This window comes from Saccostrea echinata, unplaced genomic scaffold (assembly GCF_033153115.1).
Source record: "Saccostrea echinata isolate AGI-Se365-2 ecotype Australia unplaced genomic scaffold, CSIRO_AGI_Sech_v1 ptg000022l, whole genome shotgun sequence".
Taxonomy (NCBI): Eukaryota; Metazoa; Mollusca; class Bivalvia; order Ostreida; family Ostreidae; genus Saccostrea; species Saccostrea echinata.
The window spans coordinates 6,075,001-6,099,198 of record NW_026889771.1 but is presented as its reverse complement, the minus strand read 5'-3'; the positions used below and the strand labels follow the sequence as shown (position 1 = coordinate 6,099,198).

The 24,198-nt window shown below is 32.6% G+C and overlaps 1 protein-coding gene and 1 long non-coding RNA gene across 2 annotated transcripts in view; one reads left to right on the top strand and one right to left on the bottom strand.

Annotated features, from left to right (window-relative positions):
- The window catches only part of LOC133190276 (coiled-coil domain-containing protein 96-like), a 266,577-nt gene that overhangs the window by 103,890 nt on the left and 138,489 nt on the right, over window positions 1-24,198 (top strand). The gene's annotated exons all lie outside the window — the stretch shown is intronic.
- LOC133190820 (uncharacterized) lies at window positions 1,329-13,661 on the bottom strand. Its single transcript, XR_009721620.1, has 2 exons — window positions 13,607-13,661; window positions 1,329-1,637 (listed from the first exon to the last, which is right to left on the bottom strand). It is a non-coding gene; the product is annotated as an uncharacterized LOC133190820 (long non-coding RNA).

Sequence of the window (24,198 nt, the reverse complement as noted above, 5' to 3'; positions counted from 1 at the left end):
CTGGCTGATAAACGGCAATGGTTTTCTTAAAAAATATAAAGGAGATAATATTCAGTGGATGTAAATGAATGAGATTTTGCTTATTTGTTGATGAAAGAAGAGTTAAATGTTTGATAACAATACTAGAAAATGCGTTCGAAAATATAACATTAAGTCACTAAGTCACTTCAAAAGGTTACCCTTTCTTCTTTCAGTATATATATATATATATATATATATATATATATATATATATATATATATCAGGGTTCAAAATTGACTCTTATGACCATAAGCAAACTTTACCTAGTGGCAAAAACATTTACTCGCAAAATTGAAAATTCACTAGCGATTCTTCTAAAAAAAAATATTCAAAAATGGTACATGTACATTCAAGCTCTAGTCCAGTGTAAAAATTACTGAAGTTGAGGTGTGTTTTTTTTCGTCGGATGGTACTTTGAATAAGGGAGCTGGGGCCCATAGAATTGAGCATTTCAAGGTCAATTAGGCCAGATTGGGATTTCAAGAAAACCCCTGTGAAATGAGAAGCAATTTCAAATAGACAAATAGTAAATAACAATTCAAGATTATTTAATTAAGGTATGATTTTTTTTTATAACTTGTATCAAGAATAGTGGTAGGAATTATCTAATTATTAAGGAATCCAAAATTGAGAAACATGGAATGAAGAAACTGATTTTGATCACAAACTTAAAGGTTTTTTTTGGGGGGGGGGGGGGGCTTCCAAAACATTTTGGGAAGATACAGGTTTATTTAAGGGGACGAAAATAAAGACTAACCCCCCTCCCCCCATTTTTGGAGTTTGGACATTTTCCTTGGGGGGGGGGGGGCTGACTTTTTTCAGAAAAAAAAAAATAATCTGTCCTCAATCATATTGTAAATAAATAATCTGTCCTTCACCGACATGAAAATAAATAATCCGACTCGGAAAAATTGCCCCCCCCCCCCAAGAATCAAATAGCCGTCCCCTAATTTGGACTCCTGACGAATTTTGGCATCAGATCAGTGCTACTATTCAGTGACATGCAGACATTAAAACATCTTTTATTTTGAAAGGTAAAAAAACAAAACTGGAACTTATCAATAAACTTTGCTAGCATATAATGTAACATAATCGCTAAAATATATTCTATGGTCGCATTTAGAGAGTATTTCCACTCAGTTTTGAACCCTGTATATATAGTGTGACTCACAATCTTGGATATGAAAATTATATCCCTTTGGGCTATTTTCAATGTATAAAGCAGTAAAGTAAAGTGATAAAAATCGGTACACCAGAATTTGTCTGTTTTTTCTGTTATATATAGTGACACTAGTACTCAAAAACATTGATTCAAATAAAAACTTTATTAGATAGTAAATACAAATTTACTCTATGCTTATTTTCAAGTACAGTTCTCCAATAAAAAATAAGGTTCTCAAGAGTACACTTCCTTATGCTCACAAGGTGTCCAGAAGATCAGATTCTTTTAAATCCTAACACAGTGTCTTAATTCATCACAAAGGTCTCTTTGAGGCACATTTTCTCCAGAATAAAGTTCATAATCAAAACTTTTTAGGATTATTAGTGCAGCTGTCAGGGTATATATATGGCATCCAACTCGATCGCAGATTCCTTAAGTTTTGTTTTTGAAAATCTGAAATGGAAGAAACAATTTTTATTTTCATCATGAAAACAATTGAATACTGTACAAATAAATGGTTTATTGTTTTCATCACATATGTAACTGGTGAGGGAGAAAATGTAAGGACCAGACTAGGATTTGAACCCAGGTTCCCTGAATCACTAGTAGGGTCTCCATTGAGCCATCTGGCCACAGGCCATAAAACCTACCTGAGCACTTCATTCTGATCCTCCCCCTCCCTCCCTTAAAAGTCGCCCAAAAGCCACCAACCCAGGCTCTTTCCTGGTATGTTCAGGGCATTGCACAGCACTTAATGTAATTGACAAGGAAGAAAATGCAGACCAGCTATAGGCCAGGATTCAAACCCAGGCCCCCTGAATCACTAGTCAGGCACTCCACCAAAAAGGCCAACTGGCCCCTGGTGATCTAACCTGCCTGTCAGCCACATATACAGCATATATAACTATCATTATTTATATCGTGTACATGAATTATCCCTTAAGCTTTGAGAAGAACTTAAAACCACAGGCCTTTGGATTCCCGGCTTTAACTAGAATGAAAAAGGGGGAGTATAAAAAAATAAAGGTGTGGAACTTGTCAGATATGGTATCCACTTTTGCAAATGAACTACTTGTAAATCATATGATTTAAAATTATACTTTCTATTTCTATCTATTCACATACAATGAATAAACATTATCTACATTACTTCCAAAGTTCATGTTGAAATTCAGTATACACTGCATGTATACTTCCCAAGAAATGTGAATTTGAAACCAATTTCAAAATTGACCTATTTCTTTTCTTTACTTGAAATTAGCTTGGGCCCCTGTTCATTCATAGGTACACAGATGGTGTTAGATCTGCAGCAAATAGTTGCATAGTACAGGGGCTGACAAATAGATTTTTTAAGTACTTGCCCATGGGCGAGTACATGGTCAAAATTCACTTGCCCTACCTGAATTTTTACTTGCCCCACCATAAACTATGAAAATAGGAAGACAAAAAATGATTATTACAAGTACTCATTTCCACTTAAAACTAAAACTTGTTATTTTTTTTCATGAAAAAGTCAGTTGCCCTCGGGCAAGTGGTTAATAAAAATTCACTTTCCCATCCCCAAAATTCACTAGTCCCGGGCGCTGGGCAATGGGATTTGTCTGCCCCTGATAGTATTTGCATAATCTTTCAACATTTCCAAGTTGATTTTTTTTTACTCCAAATCATGTTTCAGTCTAGTGCTAATAATTCCTTCAGAGTAGAAACAAATATAGATCATCTGCTTCTATAGCTACACAGCCAGGTTGTTTACTATTGTAAACAAGAGGCCCATGGGCCACAAAGCTCACCTGAGTAATCAGTAACTATGACCATTCCTGTTTTTCATCAGCAGATTCTTTTTTATATATACATGTACGTAATGGATAAATAATGAGATGGTGTTGAATAGTTTAGAGAAAACATTCTCTCCGAGGGTCAAAGGCCCAAGGAGGGGATGTTTCTATATTCTATTCAACACTATCCATTTATTTATCTTACTTTAAAAAATTTCCTAATTTGGCAAAGAAATATATCATATATTCATATATCCAACTTTGCTGTAATACAATAGGATCTGGCCCATTTATATATCCAACAGTGACACAGTACAATAGCTCAATCAAACCAATGCTTGTATAATTCTCTTACTAACCTTTCAATCACATTATCAACATTGATTAATTATCATAGGGAATAGCAAAGGGGAATAACTTCTCTCAGTACTTCAAATTAATACAGGTCTGCCCAGCACCAGAACACTTGACCTAGTGGTTCAGAATTTCAAATATCTGGTATAAATAGTATACCCATTTTGTACTCTGTTTGCCTCCTAGATGCCCAGGATCAGAGGAGAAGATTTTCAATCATGCATTTTCACTATAGAATCAACACAGCTCTGCCCAAGCTAACACCAGAACCCCTTACCCAGGGGCTGTGAAATTCACAATTTGAAAGAGGCCCATATTTGCTCATCATAACTATACACTTAATTTGTTTGCTCACCTGAGCACAATGGCTAGGAAAAAGCAGAAATCAGTTCAGTATTGAAAAGTTGAAATATATGTGGTTCCAACCTAACTCTAAAGGGGGGGGGGGGGGAGGAGGCATTATTTGAACTTGAATCTAGACTAACTGAAGTTGCTTCAATATTTCTTTGACTAATCATGGCCACCCTATCCTCTGGGTTCATGATTTAAACAAACTTAAATCAAAACTATCTGAGGATGCTTCTGTATTGATATGACTAATCATGGTTTTCCTGTTTTTGAGAAGACTTTTTGTTCATATAAATATATAACTTTTACCCTCTGTTGTGGCCCATCCCTACCCCCCTTAGTCATGAATTGAACAAATTAGAATTATATTACCCAAAGATGTTTATATATACAGTGTATATATATATATATATATATATATATATATATATATATATATATATATATATATAGGTCTTGTATGGTTTTGCTGTTCTTGAGAAGAAAAGATCTAGATTCACTTTATGCATAATATGACCTGTAGATATACCAAATTACTGACAAAAACACTATGTCCCATTCCAAACATCATTATAAAGTAGAGATTTAGTGCTTTCATTCCCACATAAAAGTTTTCTCTGGGAGTTCCAGTTTTTTTGAAAACAGGATTTGTGAAATTGCAATATTCTTGGATTTAAAAGAAAACAGGTTATTTGAGTACTTTCAGCAAAGAAGCAAAATATGAGTGCATCCCTTGATCCAAAAAATAAAACATATTTTGTAATCTTGAGAAACAATTCTATCTTATAATTGCACATTTTAGATCAGAGGTTGTGCTCTATACGAAATATTGAAATATAGCTTAAAAGTTTGGCTGTTTTTGTAGAAATTTTAATGATATGGAAAAATGACGCAATTCATGACTTGACTAGCAGAAAATTGCCTTAATTTTGATAGATACACAGTCATCAAGGGTCTAAATAATACACTAGACAAAATTGCTAACGCACCACCAAAGAAATTTAACATTTTACTTTTCAAAACTTGTTTATGATGTATTTGATATATAATGACTTGACTAGCAGAAAATTGCCTTAATTTTGATAGATACACAGTCATCAAGGGTCTAAATAATACACTAGACAAAATTGCTAATGCACCACCAAAGAAAATTAACATTTTACTTTTCAAAACTTGTTTATGATGTATTTTATATATAATGACGTTACTTAAGTAAAAGATGAGGCATTTAAATGTCTTAACTGATAAATAACTACAATGTTAAGTGAAGCGCAACCATTTCATAGAAAAAATTAAAAATTGTGTCCCTACATTTTGGAAGAATAAATTTCTATTTTTTTCTTTGTGTTTGTGTTCTTTATGTTTGTACTAATTAAAAACTCAGAAAAAAATTACACCGTATGCGGCGTTTTACCCCAGGACAGCGTGCTTATGCAGTCAGTATGGTGTCTGCAGGGGGTTCCTCTGGAGAAATTTGTAAAAAATTAAAATTAAGATTATTCATTCCTCTAGTGAAAAATTGTTGCAAATAGATTAACAAACATAACCAGAGGCCCAGGGGCCACATCGCTCACCTGAGCACTATGGCTAGGAAAAAGCAGAAATCATTCAGTCTTGAAAGGTTCAAAAGTTTAAATAAAAAAGTGCTTCACGGGGGGGTGGGGGGGGGGGTGGGGGGGGGGTGGGGGTGGGGGGGGGGGGTATGAATTGAACAAATGTTGTGAATCTACATTAACTGAGGATGCTTCCATTTAAATATGACCATTGACCAAGCATGGCTTTGCTGTTCTTGAGAAGAAGATTTTTAAACATTTTTCTTATATATTCCTATGTAAAACTTTGATCACCCATTGTGGCCTCACCCTACCCCCAGGGGTCATGTTTGAACAAACTTGAATCTAAACTATCTAAGAATGCTTCCATATAAATATGACCAATCGTGGCTTTGCTGTTCTTAAGAAATTGTTTCTTTAAAAAGATTTTTCATATATATTCCAATGTAAAACTTTGATCGCCAATTATGGCCCCACCTGACCCCCAGGGTTCATGATTTGAACAAACTTGAATCTACACTACCTGAGGATGCTACCATGTAAATATGGCCAATCATGGCTTTGCTGTTCTTGAGAAGAAGATTTTTAAACATTTTCCTATATATTCCTATGTAAAACTTTGATCACCCATTGTGGCCCCACCCTACCCCCAGGGGTCATGTTTGAACAAACTTGAATCTAAACTATCTAAGAATGCTTCCATATAAATATGACCAATCATGGCTTTGCTGTTCTTAAGAAATTGTTTTTTTTAAAAGATTTTTCCTATATATTCCAATGTAAAACTTTGATCACCAATTATGGCCCCACCCGACCCCCAGGGTTCATGATTTTAACAAACTTGAATCTACTCTACCTGAGAATGCTACCAAATAAATCTGACCAATTATGGCTTTGCTGTTCTTGAGAAGAAGATTTTAAAACATTTTTCCTATATATTCCTATGTAAAACTTTGATCACCCATTGTGGCCCCACCCGACCCCCGGGGGTCATGATTTGAACAAATTTGAATCTACTCTACCTGAGAATGCTACCAAATAAATCTGACCAATTATGGCTTTGCTATTTTTGAGAAGAAGATTTTAAAACATTTTTCCTATATATTCCTATGTAAAACTTTGATCACCCATTGTGGCCCCACCCGACCCCCGGGGGTCATGATTTTAACAAACTTGAATCTACACTATCTGAGGATGCTACCATGAAAATATGAAGATTTTTAAAGATTTTACCTATATATTCATATGTAAAACTTTCACCCTAGATAGCCAAGGCATTAAGTAAGCACCACACTACCATTTCAAGATTGTTCCACAAAATTGGGGCAACCAGAAGTTGGGTGGCCTGAGTATAGACACCAAGGCACCGGGTGACTACTAGGTGATATGATAGTCAATCGCTGCATATTATTTGATTTTTTACTGGGAGACTGCTTCTGTTGCAACCTCACAGACCACCATCAGTAATCTCAGCAGCTTCATATCCGGGCGAAAACGGTGGGCAGTGCACGTCGGGAAATTGGTTTTCGTGCAAGAAGGTCATTTAAGGGTCTTGCCATTACACCACTGTATTGGAAAAGATGGCATATTATATACTAGTACCGATTAGGCAAATGTTCAATTCACAAATAAGAAAAACAAGTGGTGCTTTAGCAATTTTGTCTAGTGTATTTAATGTATTACCAACTAAAACTTCGTAGTTTCACATGTTCAGAAATTTACAGGGCCAAAAAAGGCCCTCAGTAAACCTTGTTCTTTTAAAGATATTTCCTGTATATTCCCAGTGAAAACTGTGATCAACCATTATGACCCCACTCTACCTCCAGGACTCATGATTTGAACAAATTTGAACGAAAACTACTCAAAGATGATTCCATATAGATATGACCAATCATGTCTTTGCTGTACTTCTAAAGAAGATTTTTTAAGATTTTTTTCCCTATGTATTCCCCTATGTAACACTTTGATAACTCATTATGGCCCCACCATATTCCTGGAAGTCAACAAATGATTTCAAAAAATTTGAATCTATACAAACTGAAAATGATTTTGTGTTAAGGCTGTTTAAAATTAATTCTACGTTTAACATCACCATCGTGCGTAGGTTTAGGAGAAATCCGTCTTTGGAAAAAACAAACAATTCGGAATTTCATATATCCATTCCGGTTTGGATCTGCATTTGCGACTTAATTCTGCATCCCGTAGTGACAGAAAATCAATTTCCCGTGCAGAGTTGTCGTTCGATACTCTCTCAGACACCTCTGCAAAGGGCTCGCGTCAAGATTTTTGACATCAAGTAAAAAACATGGTATTTCAAGGATAATTTCAAATTCAACTAATTGTTTTAGATTTATTTAGTATATATCAACCTTAAAGGACAAACTTAAGTGCAGGTATTTAATTATAATAAATTTAAATAAATGCACTATTTCTCGTGTTCATCACTGTTAAATACGCTAGCCAACGACAGAGGTGAATGTATGAGCCAATGGTGGAGAGTGACAGAAAATGTGCTTTGATACCGCAGTTGGTGTCTTATTTAGAGAATACTAGTGAATTAAACAGTATGGAATCATAAGTGTAAGTAAAAATTCGATGATTTCATGATTGAAGTTAATGACAAAGTCTAGTTTGTTGAGTTTTTATCAGTCTTCGTATCACAGACTCTCAGTTAGTAATTATGTTGGCTGAACTATTCATTGTATTTGGAGAGAATTGCAAAACTTTTTATTGAGTGCAAATTGTGTCAAAATCAAAGATTTTGTAATATACAGTGAGATGCATCATTTAAATTTTATTTAATAGTTTCATCTTAAAATATTTCTGTAAAAATTTAAAGGAACATTAAGATTATTGATTTCTTCATAGATGTAGCATTCATGTACCTACAAATGGCAACAATTTTAGTAAAAGATAATATTAGTGATTGCCATTAGAGCAGGGAGAAGCTTACAGAAGATAGGGCCTTTCAAGCAAAGGAGAGTAAGGAAAATTATTGGGGTATTCTGAGAAGTGAAGAATCCTGTCGTGTGTGGAATTCAAGTTAAAATATCTAACACCTATGGTCCAAATATAGTATTTACACTTTCAAAACTAAATGCTAGTAGATCTAGAACTATGAGTAAAAATACAGCAGAATTCAATTTCGAGATATTTTCAATTTTAGAATGTATTACATACTGTCAACATAATTTTAATTGTAGACATTGATTAACTATTCCCACAAGAAGAAGCATTTTCCTACAGGATACCATGGACGTGTGGCAATAATATAAATCCAAAGGACAAACGAGGCCAGTAAAAAGCCACTCTCCTGTACATTCAGTCTACATTGTTTGCTCACAAAAGGATTCAAACCAATATACATAATAAGGAAAAACTCTGCTTAAGAAATTAGACTTAGATGTCATATCCAATACTCTTATTACTCAGTAGTGTTTTTTTAACGTACTGAAAACGTTAATTTGAATAAATTCACAAATGTTTAAAATTTTTGTTTGTTTATTTTTTTCCTCCCTCCCTCGTAGGTTTTGAACTTTAGAGGTGACGTTAAACATAGAATAACTTTGAACAGCCTAATATATGACTAATCATCTATAGAACCCCCTGACAGGGGCAAATACACAGTTCATTTCTGGAAGAGGAACCAGTGTTCACCTTAACTATGCATGTCTAAGGTTATCTGCTATATACCCAAAAGCAGAGAAGTTTTTCAAAGAAATAATGCATTTCACTCTATAATCAACTGAATCCCACCCCCAACACAAGAACCCCTGACCCTGGGGCCACAAATTTTACAATTGTGCGAAACTAACTTTTTAAAGCTGTAGACAATTGGTCTACAATAATTTGAAATTCTATAGACCTGAAAAATTTCCTATAGACCAAAAAAATTATATATCTTTATTTTTATTTAATTGTATATTTTTCAATGGCTTATTCCTTTTTCCCTACACTGCATTATTTTATGCATTGGCATAAGTTACATGGACATTTATAACCATGATTATTAAGTAATGAATTTATTTATTTATTTTTTTTTTTTTACACTTTGAACACATGTTGAATTTTTCAGATGCAGGGAACATTAAAATTTCTAAGAAGATTTCAATTCAATTTTTATCATTTTTTATGTATTAGTTAATCAATAGTCATGCATAAATATCACTGAATTTTATATATATTAACTATCTTTCTATCCCCTTTTGCAAAGGTGCATACGGTGAATATTAACATTTTTTTCATGTTAAAATTTTAAATGTACTTTAGTTATATTTTTTCTGTGATATAAATCAAACCAACACCCATTTTTTGGTTTACTGAGTCAGGAAATAATTTTATGGGATATTTAGTCGTATTTACAATAAACAGAGGAATTGAGGAAATTCGGTCTACAAAAAAAAATTACGATCGTTTTAGGAATAAATAAAACATGTACTACTGCAAAATGGATCAAACAAAGGAGATTTATGAACAATAGAGCATTGGAGCTTAAGTTTTTTCTTGTCTGAAAAGTTTTATTGAGTAAAACGGCCAATTTTACTCTATAGACAAATCGGTCTTGAGGTATTCACCTTGCTATAGACCGGATGCATTTTCTATAGATTTTGTCTATTGGTCTACCGTTAATTTTGCACACTGATTTGGAAGAGGCACTCTTGCTCCCCATAACTATGCACTATGTTTATCTGCTAAATATGCAGAAGTAGAGAAGGTTTTCAAAGAGTTAATGTATTTTCACTGTTTAATAACTAAAGCCTCACCCGATCACCAGAACTCCTGACTCAGGGGCCATGAAATTCACAGTTTTGGAAGAGGTACCCCTGCTCATCACAACTATGCACTTACTTTGTTTGCTTAACTGAGAAGAAGATTTTCAAATAAATAATGCATTTTCATTACCTAACCAATAGCCCCAACCCCCATTGTCGGATACCCACGGTGATTTCGTCTTTTACTCATCACCAGTGGGCAAACTCGTCGAAAATTCATCGTATGTAATTAATATGCGTGGGTCATTTGATTATCTGTTCCACAGAGTTGCAATGGTAAACAACAAATTAAAGTTTATGTTACACATGTACACTTCGGCAATGACAAAAACTTTTCCATAGTTAATACATGGATTACAAATAAATCCACTCACCGGTGCATTTCACAGTTTGAGAAGGTATACCTATGTACGATGTAATTTTGTACTGGTATTTGATGTTAGTGACCTGTACAATTTGTCTTTAATCATTTTAAAACAAAATTTGCAAGTTTTAATGAGCGTCAAGATATAAAGCATAAATAACAAAATAATAAAACGTATTTTCAAAATTAGAGTTCCAATTTTCTGATTAGTTGTCTTTAATCAACAAATTAGCTTATTTTATGACAATATTTCGGTGAGTTTGCCCACGGGTGATGAGTAAAAGACCAAATCACCCGTGGGTATCCGACGATGCCCCCCCCCCCCAAAGATGGCAGCCATGGGAAATAATTTTTGACAAGATGTGTTTGTGAAACAATGAAGTCCCCATATGGCAGCTTATGGCTAAAGTGAAAGTTTTTTAAAATGCAAATCAAACTCCAAGATCAAGGTCAAAAGATAAAAATTGTTTATACCTAAAGAAAGGTCTTGTCTCAAAGAATATACTTGTGAAATATGCACGTAAGTCAAGGTCAAATGGTCAAAATTAATGGTGTCCAAGGAAAGCTCTTATTACAAGAACAACACAAGTGAAACATGAAAGCCCTAGCACAAACCATTCAAAAGTTAAGAACAGGTCTGAAGTTTTTCAAAAGTAGGTCAAACTCCAAGGTCTAGGTCATATGGTCAAAATTGTTGGTAGCTAAGAGGTCTTTTCACAAGAAATACACATGTGAAATTTGAAAGCTTCTGCACCAACTATTCAAATGTTATGGCTCAAATAAGGTCAAACTCCAAGGTCAAGTTTTAAGGGTCAAATTGTTCAGATATCCAAGGGAAGGTCTTCTCAAAAATGCACAATTATGTGAAATATGAAAGCCCTAATACTAGCCACTCAAAGTTTAAGGTTTTCAAAAGGGGTCAAACTCCAAGGTCAAGGTCAAAAGGTCAAAATATATTCATACCAAAAGAAAGTCTTATCACAAGGAATATACGTGAAGTATGGAGCCCTAGCACCAACTGTTCAAAAGTTATAGCCAAGGTTAAAGTTTGGTAAAATTTTGCAAAAGTGGGTCAAACTCCAAGTTCAAGGACAAGAAGTCAAATATGTTGGTATCCAAAGAAAGGTCTTGTCAAAAGGAATATACATGTGAAATATGAATGATATGAATATTTTTGGAATGAATTTTGAGGTAATGTTATTTGTTTATATGTAAAGAGATTGAATAGAAAGTGTAATTTTGAATAATTTAATTTATTAACATTTCATTGCAAAATTGGGTATTCTATCTGAGAAGTTCCAAACCTTTATTTTTTTATACCCCCAATTTTGTCAGTCAATTTAAAGCAACTAAAGGCCTGTAAAAAATATAAAAAGAGATGACATTAAATTTTCACTAATACCCCCGGTAGTTTAATGATCTCCCCTTGAAAGAGGATGTCGAACTCAACCATGAAATGGTATGTGATAATCCAGAGAAGAGATTTTGATTGGCTAAAAATCTGTTTTTAAAATTACATCGGAAAAACATCATACTACTTTAATGGAAAATGAGAGGTAAACAAATTTTATTTATTCACTGCAATATTTAAACACTGGAATTGAATTTTTAAACCCACGCATTTTTTATTTTTGCTCTCTGTCTGGGATTAGCACATACCATTTAATGGTTGAGTTCAACTTTTAGGCTCGGCAAGCAGAGTTTTGATGCTGTTTACGGGGAAAAAAGAAAATAAAGACATGCATGCCATATATGGTTGTGTAGATAAATTATTGTAGAAGACATAGGTATAAACAGTTTGCCAGTGCATGTCCTCTGAAATTGTAAATGAGTGCGATTCTGAGGGAGGGGGGGGGGGGGGACTCCGTGTAATACAGAGTTGGATACCTTGTGTTATAATTATACTATGCATCAAAAATTTATTACAGAAACAAGTGCCTGTGAGCCCCACCCTAGCACCAGAACCCCTGACCCTGGGGCAATGAATTTCACAATTTTGATAGAGAGCTCAATGCTTATTACATTCATGCCAATAGTTTGACTTCTTGATGTTCATGAGTAAAGAAGAAGATTTTTAAAGAATTAATATATTTTCACTATATAATCAACAGAGCCCCGTCCTAACACCAGAACCCCTGACCCAGGGGCCATGAAAATCACAATTTTGGAAGAGGCAGTCTTGTTCAACATAACTATGTACTTAGTTTATAGTTTATTTAATACCTAGGCCTAGGAGCAGAGAAGAAGATTTTCAAAGTAATAATGCACTATCACTATATAATCTATATAGCCCCACCCTAGCACCAGAATCCCTGACCCTGGGGTCATGAATTTCACAATTTTGGTAAAAGGCTCAATGCTAATTATTACATTCATGCCAATAGTTTGACTTCTGGATGTTCATGAGTAAAGAAGATTTTTAAAGAATCAATATCTTTCCACTATATAATCAATAGAGCCCCACCCTAAGCAGAACCCCTGACCCAGGGGCCATGAAATTCACAATTTTGAAAGAGACAGTCTTATTCAACATAACTATGTACTTAGTTTATAGTTTATTTAATACCTAGGATCAGAGAAGAAGATTTTCAAAGTATTAATGCACTTTCACTATATAATCTATATAGCCCCACCCTATCACCAGACCCCCTGACCCTGGGGCTATGAATTTGATAATACACATAATTATGTATGTGCATGTTTGTAATTGTATCAATCGTGTTTGTTATTTGTGATGCCTGAAAGACAGTGAAATTTAGGTCCCTGATTTGGAAATTTAAAAAAATCTCTCTTTCAATAGAGATAAATGCACACTGTATTATTTGTTGATTTTGTCAGTAAACATGGTAACGTTATATACTATAGAATAAAAATATTATTAAGAACATATCTAATATATAGGCTTGTGCCAAGTTGTGGTCCCCTTTATGAAAAAAAAAAGTCCGAGGAACTTTATTCATTCTTTGTTTTTGGTTGTCTAAAGAAAACCTTTGAAGCCTATCCTTATATGTATAACCGTTATATATATTAACTCATATAAAATACTGATGTCAGCTATAATTGCTCATAAATGTAAAAGTTTTGTTGATTAGAGGAAATTCGAACAAAGCCAAACATAACTACATGGCATGCAGGTCCTGATAGTACCATTGACCTTTAACACCTTTCGAGTACTTCTACAATTTACTACATATATTTATGCACATGCATCTTCTTTCGACTGCACTTCATTTTGCTATAGATCTAATATACTTACCAAATCATGATCATTGGGATACATGTGACATTTCCAGTCAGCCAGATCTCGTGGAATGTTCCCGCGAACTTTACTCGGCGATGTGACGTAACGAGATTTTTTTTTTTTCATTTTTTTTCCCGATTTCACATTGATCATTTTAGATATAACAAGAAATTAAATACTCTGAAAACCTATCAATAAAATAATATTTATTTTATTTTTTCGAAGCGATGACCCCTGGCATTCAAGAGTTGATTTGCTGCTATTTACAACGTTCTTTTTAAAGATAATAATGGACCGCGGTATACTTTATATCACATTGTTAGCCTTTGCTAGTTGAAGCTAATAATATACCGTGGTAGACCGCACGGTCTAAAAGTCAGACTTTATGAGTCTTATAAGCATGCAAATAACACTAATAAGTTTGTTATAGTAGCAGCTAAAAACTATCGGATGGGGTGGATAGACAGAAACGCAAATTAGATTTAATGTACCCGCGACTGAAGGGGCTTCAATTCTATAAAATTCCCAATTGCTTATAAATTCGACTTAGTGGTATCATCTATTCGAATACTAGTTGGTGAAATCACTAATTTCAGTTGTTGATATTAACTATTCAGAAGTGTTTTTTTTTTTAATAGAGGGAACATTGTCTATTCAAAAAGATATCACGATTAAAATTCATGAAATCACATTAAGGTGATATCCCCAGTCGATGAAGTTTTGAATAAAATCGAAGATACGATTACCTATTTAAAATGGTGAAATCATTCCAGGGCAATAAATAGCTGCAGATCTGTAGCTCATTGGTCTGAAAAAATTGGGATGGACGACCACAGAGCTACAGGGTCGCCTATTAAAAAACTGTATATTTAATGTGCACAAAAAGTGCGCTGTTTCTCTATTTATTTTATATTCAATTTATATTTCATTTATTTTCAATGGATAGCCTTGTAGCTCTCTAGTCGTCTATCCCAATTTTTTTTTCAGACCTGCGAGCTTCAGATCAGCAGCAAAAAATAATATCAAAACGATGTCTCATTATCTTATAAGAACAATACAAGGCATAAAATATGAATTCCTCCTTTCTCCTCGATGTTCAGCTGTTCTAAACCATCAATGGATTAGGACTTCGTTGATGTGTTATTTATAATGAGCTGAAGTCTACATAATGGAAGGCTACTTAAGATCTAGTTTCTATATTTGCCCTTTCAGTATGTGCTTCATTAAAGTATACGAGGGTTGATCCAAAAGTTCGTGGAATTTCTTTCTAAAATTTTTTTGTGACGTGATTAAAGTAAACAAAAGACATATCTATAAAATACAGCCATTATGCAACAATACTGGAATATTTCATCACATTCCAATTATCATTAAGATCACACGAGCTTTCTTAACTTGGATAGCTGTAGAATTCGGAAGGGGGGGGGGGGGCTTTGGCGTAACGTCAAGTTAAGAATGTCACGTCACGCTCTAGGAGCATCTCGCCCTCTCGTTCAAAATGACTTAAAAATTATACGTAACACTGCATTCTTTTCTCCATTTCTGCCTTCGAGGAAAGCCTGGGTACCCATCTCGCACCCGCCCTTCTTCATATTACGATCATTTTTCAAACTACGCTCTGTCGTTTCATATGATGTTCCGATTTCAGTAGCATTGTCAAGCACAGTGCATCGGTGATCCACGTCCATTAACGCTCTCAATTTGACTACGAGGAGAGAACGACCTTCCAATAGGCGGCTAGTGTTACTATTATGAATTTTTAAAATATTTTTTAATTATGAAAATTCAACAAGCGTATATTTTTTCACCTGTAATTTTCAATCTTTTCCATTAAAAAATAAATAAAATATAAATTCCACGAACTTTTGGATCAACCCTCGTGTACACACGTACTACCGTAAAATACGTGACCAGTAACGCGTATTGTTTTTCTTAACTCTACCACATCTATCTTTTTAACGAAATCTTTCCTATATCTAATTCATCTACCTATTTTTTTTTTGTTTGTTTTTTTTTTTTAAATTAAAGTCATTGCTCAGCTGACTATTGACATTGTATGTACGATAACTATCAGGGAGGTTCATTTGTAACCTTGTAACGAATTGCTTTAGTCCAGCCCGTTTATTAAGAGATATACAATGTACATCAATACCACATTTATTTGTTCATGTACCAATTAATTTATCCAAGCAAAGATAATTCTATCCAATAATCATCATATTCTTAAATTCAGGAGGAAATATATAGATTTTTTTTTCAAGTGTCTATCAAATGAAACACAATTTATATATATCATAAATCGATTAATACAGTTATTTTTTTCCGTAATAAATAACTTGTTTTCTAGGAAAATGATACGTGTTAACGATTCCTATTAATGAAACACAATCTAAAAAGGTTATCTCTTGTTCATATTGGAACCTTTCACCGTATCAAGCAAATCCTAAATTGAATCGATAATTTAAAAAAAAAATTAAAGCAATTGTTGGTTTATCCTCCTGAATTTACGAAACCATGTTAACAAAGCATTTAAATTTATTTAATTTAAACAAGGGTAAAATCTTAATGTACACATCTTTACGGCGGAGAAGCATTTGAAATCTGTTTAAACGGTTTGTATGGGGAGATTAACACATAAAACTCCTACTAAAATTTTTAATGTAGTTCCTTATATAAAATAAACAGGAAATAACGGTGATTGGACTCGTAGTTTTATTGTATTCATTGGAATTCTTAAAGATGAATAATTAGAACGTAAAATTCAAAAATCATCACACCTTGAAGTTCATTTGTTAATATATATATATATATATATATATATATATATATATATATATATATATATATATATATATATATATATATATATATATATATATATATATATATATATGTTTATATTTATATATTGAGAGAGAGAGAATTGAAGAGAATGTTACTCATTTACTGATTACAACTTCGTTGAAGGTATCTTCTCAATAAATAAATAAAACACGAAGGTGATATTAAGTAATTGTATCTTTAAAAATAAAAAATAAAAAACGAACTTAATTTTCGTTATTTCCGTAAAAAGGGTAAACAACAGGATAACTGACATTAATTTGTTTCACAGAATTTCACATATATAAATAGATATATGTGCAGTTATCTATTTTCTTTTCTAAGGTTAATATGTACTTCATGCCAATCTCGGCTATTATAATCTATATCAAACATTAACTGCTTATTCTGCTGATGTGTAATAACTTACATATGTATCTTTTTTTTTTTTTTTTAAAGAATTTGTCACTTGTTTTCGATCCCTTTGTCTGCATTATGCAATACACTGGTGATTCTGAAATCACATTAAGTTCAATTACCAGTGCACCAGATATTGCATGTGCTGTCAATATTAGGTTATGATTAAACAAGGTTAACTAACTGTTTATATGTATGAAAGTACTGATAATTTCTTGGAAGTTGCAGTGCAATGTTGATTTTAAAATAATGGGTTTAAAAATATTTCTTTTACCACGTTTCATCAAATATACTAATAGTTAAAGATTTTTTTCCTGTATAAGTCATCAAATGTGCAGTAAAAAAGCTAACATATTTGCATCTATTTCTTTTTGGGGGGTGGGGGTGGGGGTGGTCTTTTTCCCACGTGTCCTAGGCATGTATTTACGTGAAATCAATCAAACAGAATTTTACCTTAAACATAAATGGAAAATAACTCGTAATCTCGCAATGTATAATTTCCGAGCTAAAATCATCAAGGTTTTGGGTATCTAATCAACAGTAAATTTACAGTGACTGACTTAAAAGTTTAATATCTTAAAAATGACTTTAAATGCAAAATTACCAAATCTGGAATCTTTGTTACATTTGGTACCGTGCTATGTCTGGAATTGACAATTGAAAGAACTACTAGGGAAGAGCCTGGATTAGTGTCTTCGGGGGGCTAAGACCTTTAAATAGGGAGGACTTTGGCAGTCAGACAGATTCGATCGCCGGTGGCCAGATAGTTGGTAGAGGTCTGGGTTTGAATCCTAGTCTGGTCCGTCTCATATTCTCCTCTCCGGGTACAGAAGAATTTCTTCAAAAGAAATGAAATGAAACGTTAATAATTATTGATTGTGTGTGTGTGTGTATATATATATATATATATATATATATATATATATATATATATATATATATATATATATATATATATATATATATATATATATATATATATATATATTAAAATTACCCTCGATTCAAATGTATGTTAATTATTTGACATTTATTGTTTTCTCTGAAAAAAAGTAAATAAGAGGATGACCGACATTATTTCATTTCACAGAATTCTCTTTATACAATGTATCTACACAAAATTAAAATGATTTCCCTATATTCTCCCTGAACCCGCTTACTTCATGCAGATCTCAGCTATTAATCTATATATGCTTCACCAGAACAATAGCTACATACCGGTATTCTATTGGAGTGTTATTTTAAAATCAGATACTTCAGTATTACATTGCTTTAGTGTGCCCCAGATATTCAATTAGGTTATAAATAAGAGACATATATAGATTCTATTAAGTATTAGCACATATGGAAAAAAATGCTGATTTTTTTTTTTTTGGGGGGGGGGGGGGGGGCGGAGTGGGGACGTACATGCAATATTGATTATACAAGCAAATTCAGAGAATTGTGGTCCCCCGCTTTCGAGAACTTATTGGTTGGGGGGTGAAATGACATGGCATATATTGTAAATGTCTTATCTGTCTTGGTTTGTCTATACATCATATAAATATGGTTTATATTTTAAAGCAATTCAGTCTGTAGAAAAAGGTACAGCTAAGATTAAAGTTGTAGAAAGACAAACTGGTCTAGGTCATAATGTCAGTAGTCATAATACATTCAGAAAATGTCTTGTCAAAGTAATGCACATATCAACAATGAATAAATATGAAAGCCCAATCTCTTCTGATGCAAAAGCTACACAGCCAATGATAAAATATATTGAAAAGTGGGACAAACTTGAAGATCATAAGGTCAAAAATTATAACATTCCTTGAAAGATGTTGTCACAGGAAGTGATTTGAAATGTGAAAAAACCTATTTTCTCTCATTCAGAAGTTTTATAAGTTTATAATAAATTGTTGAAAAGTATGTTAAACTTCAAGATCAATGTCATAAGGTCAAAATCTCCATTAAAAGGATCTTGTCACAGGTAATGCACAAGTGAAAATGAAAGCCCTATCGTCTCTCATTCAGAAGTTATGACCAATGTTAAGATTCTCAAAAAGTAGGTCAAACTTCAAGGTCAGTGTCAAAGGGGCAAAAATCATTCGAGAATAGAAAAAAGTCTCGTTATGGATATTTAAAATATACAAGCCCCATCTTCTCTCATTTAAAAGTTATCGCTAATGTTAAAATTTTTGAAAAATAGGTCAAACTTCAAGGTCAAGGTCAAATAATTATAGTTTGTTCAGAAAGCTCTTGTCACAGCTGACGCACATGTGAAATATGAAAGCCTAATCTTTTCTCAATCAAAAGTTATGACCAAGGTTAATGATTTTGTGACAAACAGACGGACGGACAGACGAATGACTGAGATTTAATGTCCTCGCTTTCGCGAAATCGAGGGACAAAAATAGAGATCGTGAATGATTGTTTGATTGCTTTATTGTGTTAGCAAATTTTTCATCAAATAAAGCTTTTTGTTCCGTATGTAATCCAGTGTGCAGTAAATAAAAAAAAAACAAAAACTAAAAAAAACAAAACAAAACAAAACAAAAAACAAAAAAACAAAAAACAAAACAAAACAAACAAACCTGAGATACCGGTATTTGCATACAGGTTACATGTAGCCGAGCAGAAGAACAACTGTGCAAGCGGGATTGAGATGATTCAAAATACCATAAACCAGGCGATCAGATATTTACAAACAGAGTGTTCAACAAAAGCCTTTAAGAAATGTTAATTCAAATAACCGAATAGGACATTACAAAAGTGTGTTCGATACTCGCCTAAAGAAATGTAAGAAATGAAATACAGATAAGATTATACTAGGTCACAGTTTTCCGCGGAACTTGGTACTAAATGGAAAACAACCCACAAAGTCTAACTGCCTTCTAAAATTATTAATATTTGGGGTATTCATAAACAGTAAAATAACAGTGACTGGCATTAAGGTTTTATAATTTCTTAATGACGAATATGGATGCAAAATTACCATATCTGGAAGTTTATTTGATATACGGTTTATGTATATTAAAAAAAAGTTGCTCATTACAATTTTGTTGAAGGTATTTCCTCAAAAGAAATGAAATTAAAAAATAAAAACAATTAAAAATTGATTGCGTCTTTTTGAAAAATTACCTTAGTATCAAAAGTATATTATATATTTGTCATTTATTGCCTTCCCCCGTAAAAAGCCTTTAAAAACAGGTTGACCAACATTATCATATTTCATAGAATTTTCTATACATTGGCATACAATTAAGACGAGTTCCCTATATTCTTCCTAAAGGTCATACAAAAAATCCGCAGAAGGTGGGGGTATTGATTACAGATTTTTGTTATTCCTTGTTTTTAGATTCAAATTAATTGGTTACATGGAAAAACATGTAAAAAGTAGACTTTTATATTTATGTTGAGAGATTTTTTTTCTTCATTTCTTTTTTGCATTGAATTTCAGTTCAGATATGTAATGGATAAAAACCCTCGTTTAATAGGGACATTGTGTTTAAGTACTCATAACGCCTGCACACATACATGTATTTTTTGTGTATCCTATGGCCTATATCAGCTTACTTCATGCAAATCATCACCAATTGATCCATAAAACATTAATCGCATATTCTGTCGATGTGTTTTAACATTCAATTTTTGATAACTTTCGTAGCATTATATTGAATATGTCAGCTGTTTCCAATTTCTTTGACTGTGCTATGCAATTTACTCGAATTTGTAATCCTATGCTACATGTATCATCAGACTATTCAGTTGTGGAATTTTGCACCAGATATATGTGCTGTCAATTAGACTATATACGAGAGATGATCGGCTTAATTATATTAATTACATTAATACACATGAAAGAAAAACTAAAAAATTCTTGGAAATTTGACGAGTAATGTTGATTATGAAATCACGAATCCCGCAAGATTGCGTTTTTAGCATGTTTTAAAAAAAGTTGTCTTATATAAGTCATTAAATGCGCAGTAAATATCATAATAATACTGTAGAAATAGTTTTTACCACGTGACCCATATACAATCTGTGGTCGTTGAAAATCCGTGGATTTGAAATAATAACTGAATACGTAAATTCACGGAATTTGACCTATAGCAGAAACATATGAGCGTCTGCAGTCGTATAAGGTTTCATTGTATTTATAGATATGTTTAATTTAAATATGAATTCAAACAAACATTTACCATCTGGAAGTTTAAGAAAATAGTGATTCATGATACTTGATTTGAACATATTTTATTGTTTAACACAAAAGGATCAGAAACAAGTTCTTACAACTTACAAGTTCTTCTCCTGATGTTAGTAAATGATCATGATAACTTGGTTGAGGGTTTCTCCTCACATGAAAAGTTAATACATAGTTGAATCTTGATAGAAATTAAATTAGTATTAAAAGTATGTTATAATTTTCACATATTTTGTTCAGTGGGCTGTATGGTCCAAACCATTTTTAGACTTTTAACCTCCCGAAAAGAAGAAATATGTTTAAAAATATACGAGATTACATTAAATATTATAGTTTGATTTTTATTTCTTTTGTAAATAATAGTTTATGCCTAAAAATGGTACAAAATATAGATGGATCTATTAAGAATTTTGTTGATCATCTAACTTCACTAAGGAGGGATTCTTCTCATATTGATTGTGTTTAAAAAATAATGAAATTTTCATAGATTCAAGAAGACAATCTCACTAAGTGACGATATCAATTACATCAAAATTGATTACTTTATTTTAGAAGCAAGGTCACGTCGATTTTGACATCTTTTTCCTTGACGTTAAGAATTAAAAATTGCTGTTGGAAATTACGTGATGCCTACTTCTAGTTCAAAAGATAATTTTGTCCTTTTTGCTTAAAAAGATGATACCAAATATTTTCTATTAACATGTATAATACTACAAACTTGAAAAAAAAAACTATAAAAATAGATATTGGCTAACCAGAATTTCTTCTATTTTTCTAAATTTTTTTTTAGAGAATATTAGTTATTTTTATATGCTTCTTATATTTAAATTTTTCTTATTTTCACATATGGTAAAGTAGTGAATGATACAAAAACAAAACGTATTGACCGTTTAATAAGAGAAAAACAATTTTTACTGATTTGTTGCTCAAATATGTTCTTAGACTGCATGGAAGCTTTCACAACCTAGCAAGTTTGTAGTTTGTTTTGAAATCATATTTATTTGATATATTCAAAAACTTTAATTCATAATTATTAATTTCAATTATAATTATTAATTTCAGTTACTTCAAAAAATTCGATCCTTTTTGCTTTTGATTGTTTAAAAATGTTATTATATGTAACTAAATTCATAATTCTGTAATAATTTTGAGAAGCAGAAAAAGAGATATATTCAAACGCCGCCGTTCCGCCAACATATAGTCCCTGCTAGATTTCAAACTCAGTTTACTATTTCTATCTAAAGTTGCACAATTATGAGAAGAAAAGAAAAATATGTTTGTTTGTTTTTTTTAAATTTCCAACACCTAAATATAAAAGACGTTAAAGCAAATATTCTTTTAATATTTCATACTGGACAAGAATCCCACCATAAAAGGCGTAAATATATAGCATGTTGACATGTTTTTGCTCAGAATTTACCTTTATATTTAAATTTTCCTCTGAGGTTATCATTAACCTGCTTACTTTATATACAATTTATTTGATTACTCCATAGAATGTTTGCTTTATATTCTGCTGAAGAAGATTTTAGCATTCAAGTGAATCAACGTAAAATTTCTATCAATAGGTATCATTACATATATCAATAATACAACAGGTTTCTGGTAAAATCATGGACATATTGTCTAGAGTGAAAAATAATTAACACTGCGTTCTAAAGTCATTATTACTCCTTAATACATTTCAAATAGATATATGCTTAAATAAACAACATACGGCATGTTATATGTGGTGTTGCCTATGTATGGTGACATGGATGATAGCGACAAAATGTCTAAAGCAACGTCACCGTTTCATCTTTTCTAAAAAAATGTTAGATAAACCCCACTTTCACTGATGCAAACACTCGAGTTCCCCTTTATTCCTCCATAAACAGACTAGGGACCAATCTTGCACACACACGGGGCCTTCTGAAGATTATAATAGATAATATGCATTAGTTAGCATGATATGAACAGTACTCTCTGGAATACATGACATCACCATTCCAGTTCAATATGGCGGACTTAGCAAGTAAAATAACAAAGGAGTATTTTCGTACAAGTTTTTACTACATCAGGATCAATATGTGTGGAATTTGCATTTAATTCGAAAATGTGTTACGTTCTATGCAACAACTAGTTATCAATCATTCCAGCTGTTGTACATTTCTGAAAGAGTTCATGATGTTATGATTTATAAATACCGCAATCCGCATATTTTTTAATTGGGTAAATGTAAGCTATCACATCCTGTTTTCAAATCCTGTTAGTATTTACATGAAGAAAAAATGTATTCAAATGAAATACCGGTAAAGTTTAAACTAATTAGAAACAAAGGGAAATGTATTTTCAAAATTATCATTAAACGCCTTTGTTGTAGCATTCTGACACATCTCTTATTTATAAAGGCCTCTTTACATTTACATGTATGGTGGTATGTGAATCTATTCATGTACATTAAAATTTATGTATTTGATTCCTGTAAAGAAATGTAATACTTTTTTAACTGAATAAATTTTGTGTGTCCCATGAGAGCACCCATACAGACGTGAACATAGGAAACCCTTAGGGAACCTTTTAACATGAAAACGATATATAAACCAATTTCAAATACACATAATACAGATATTTCCCGAGAAAACAATAGAAGAGCTCAGTAAGAGTGGCATAACAGCAGTGTACTACAGTTCTTAGTATTTTGTGGGGCTCTTAAAATAGGCGCTTTACAACCCCTTGCAAAAGTGCTGTGTCTGTTTCTTCATTTCTTGTTCCGATAGAGAGTGCCCCGAATTTTCTTTAAAAATTGTTTTTTCAAAAACACACGGTTCAATGGGTTACTAAACTTGGACTACTTGTTATAGGTAAAGTATCTGTCAAAGTTAGAAAAATATTAAAACTGTCAAAACAAGATGTGTTTGTAGAACACTGATGCCCCCGTATGGCAACTTCTAGCGAAGGTTAAATTATCTCAAACGCAAATCAAATATGTTAGTAGTATTGTCTCGAGGAATATACCTGTGAAATATGAAAGCCCTAGCAGCAACCATTGAATAGATATGGAAAAGGTTAAAGTTTTTCAAAAGTATGTCAAACATCAAGGTCAAAGTCAAATGGTCAAAATTAACGGCGCCAAAAGGAAGGGTCCTCTCACAAAAATACACATGTGAAATATGAAAGCCGTAGCGCCAATCGTTCAAAAGTTATGGCC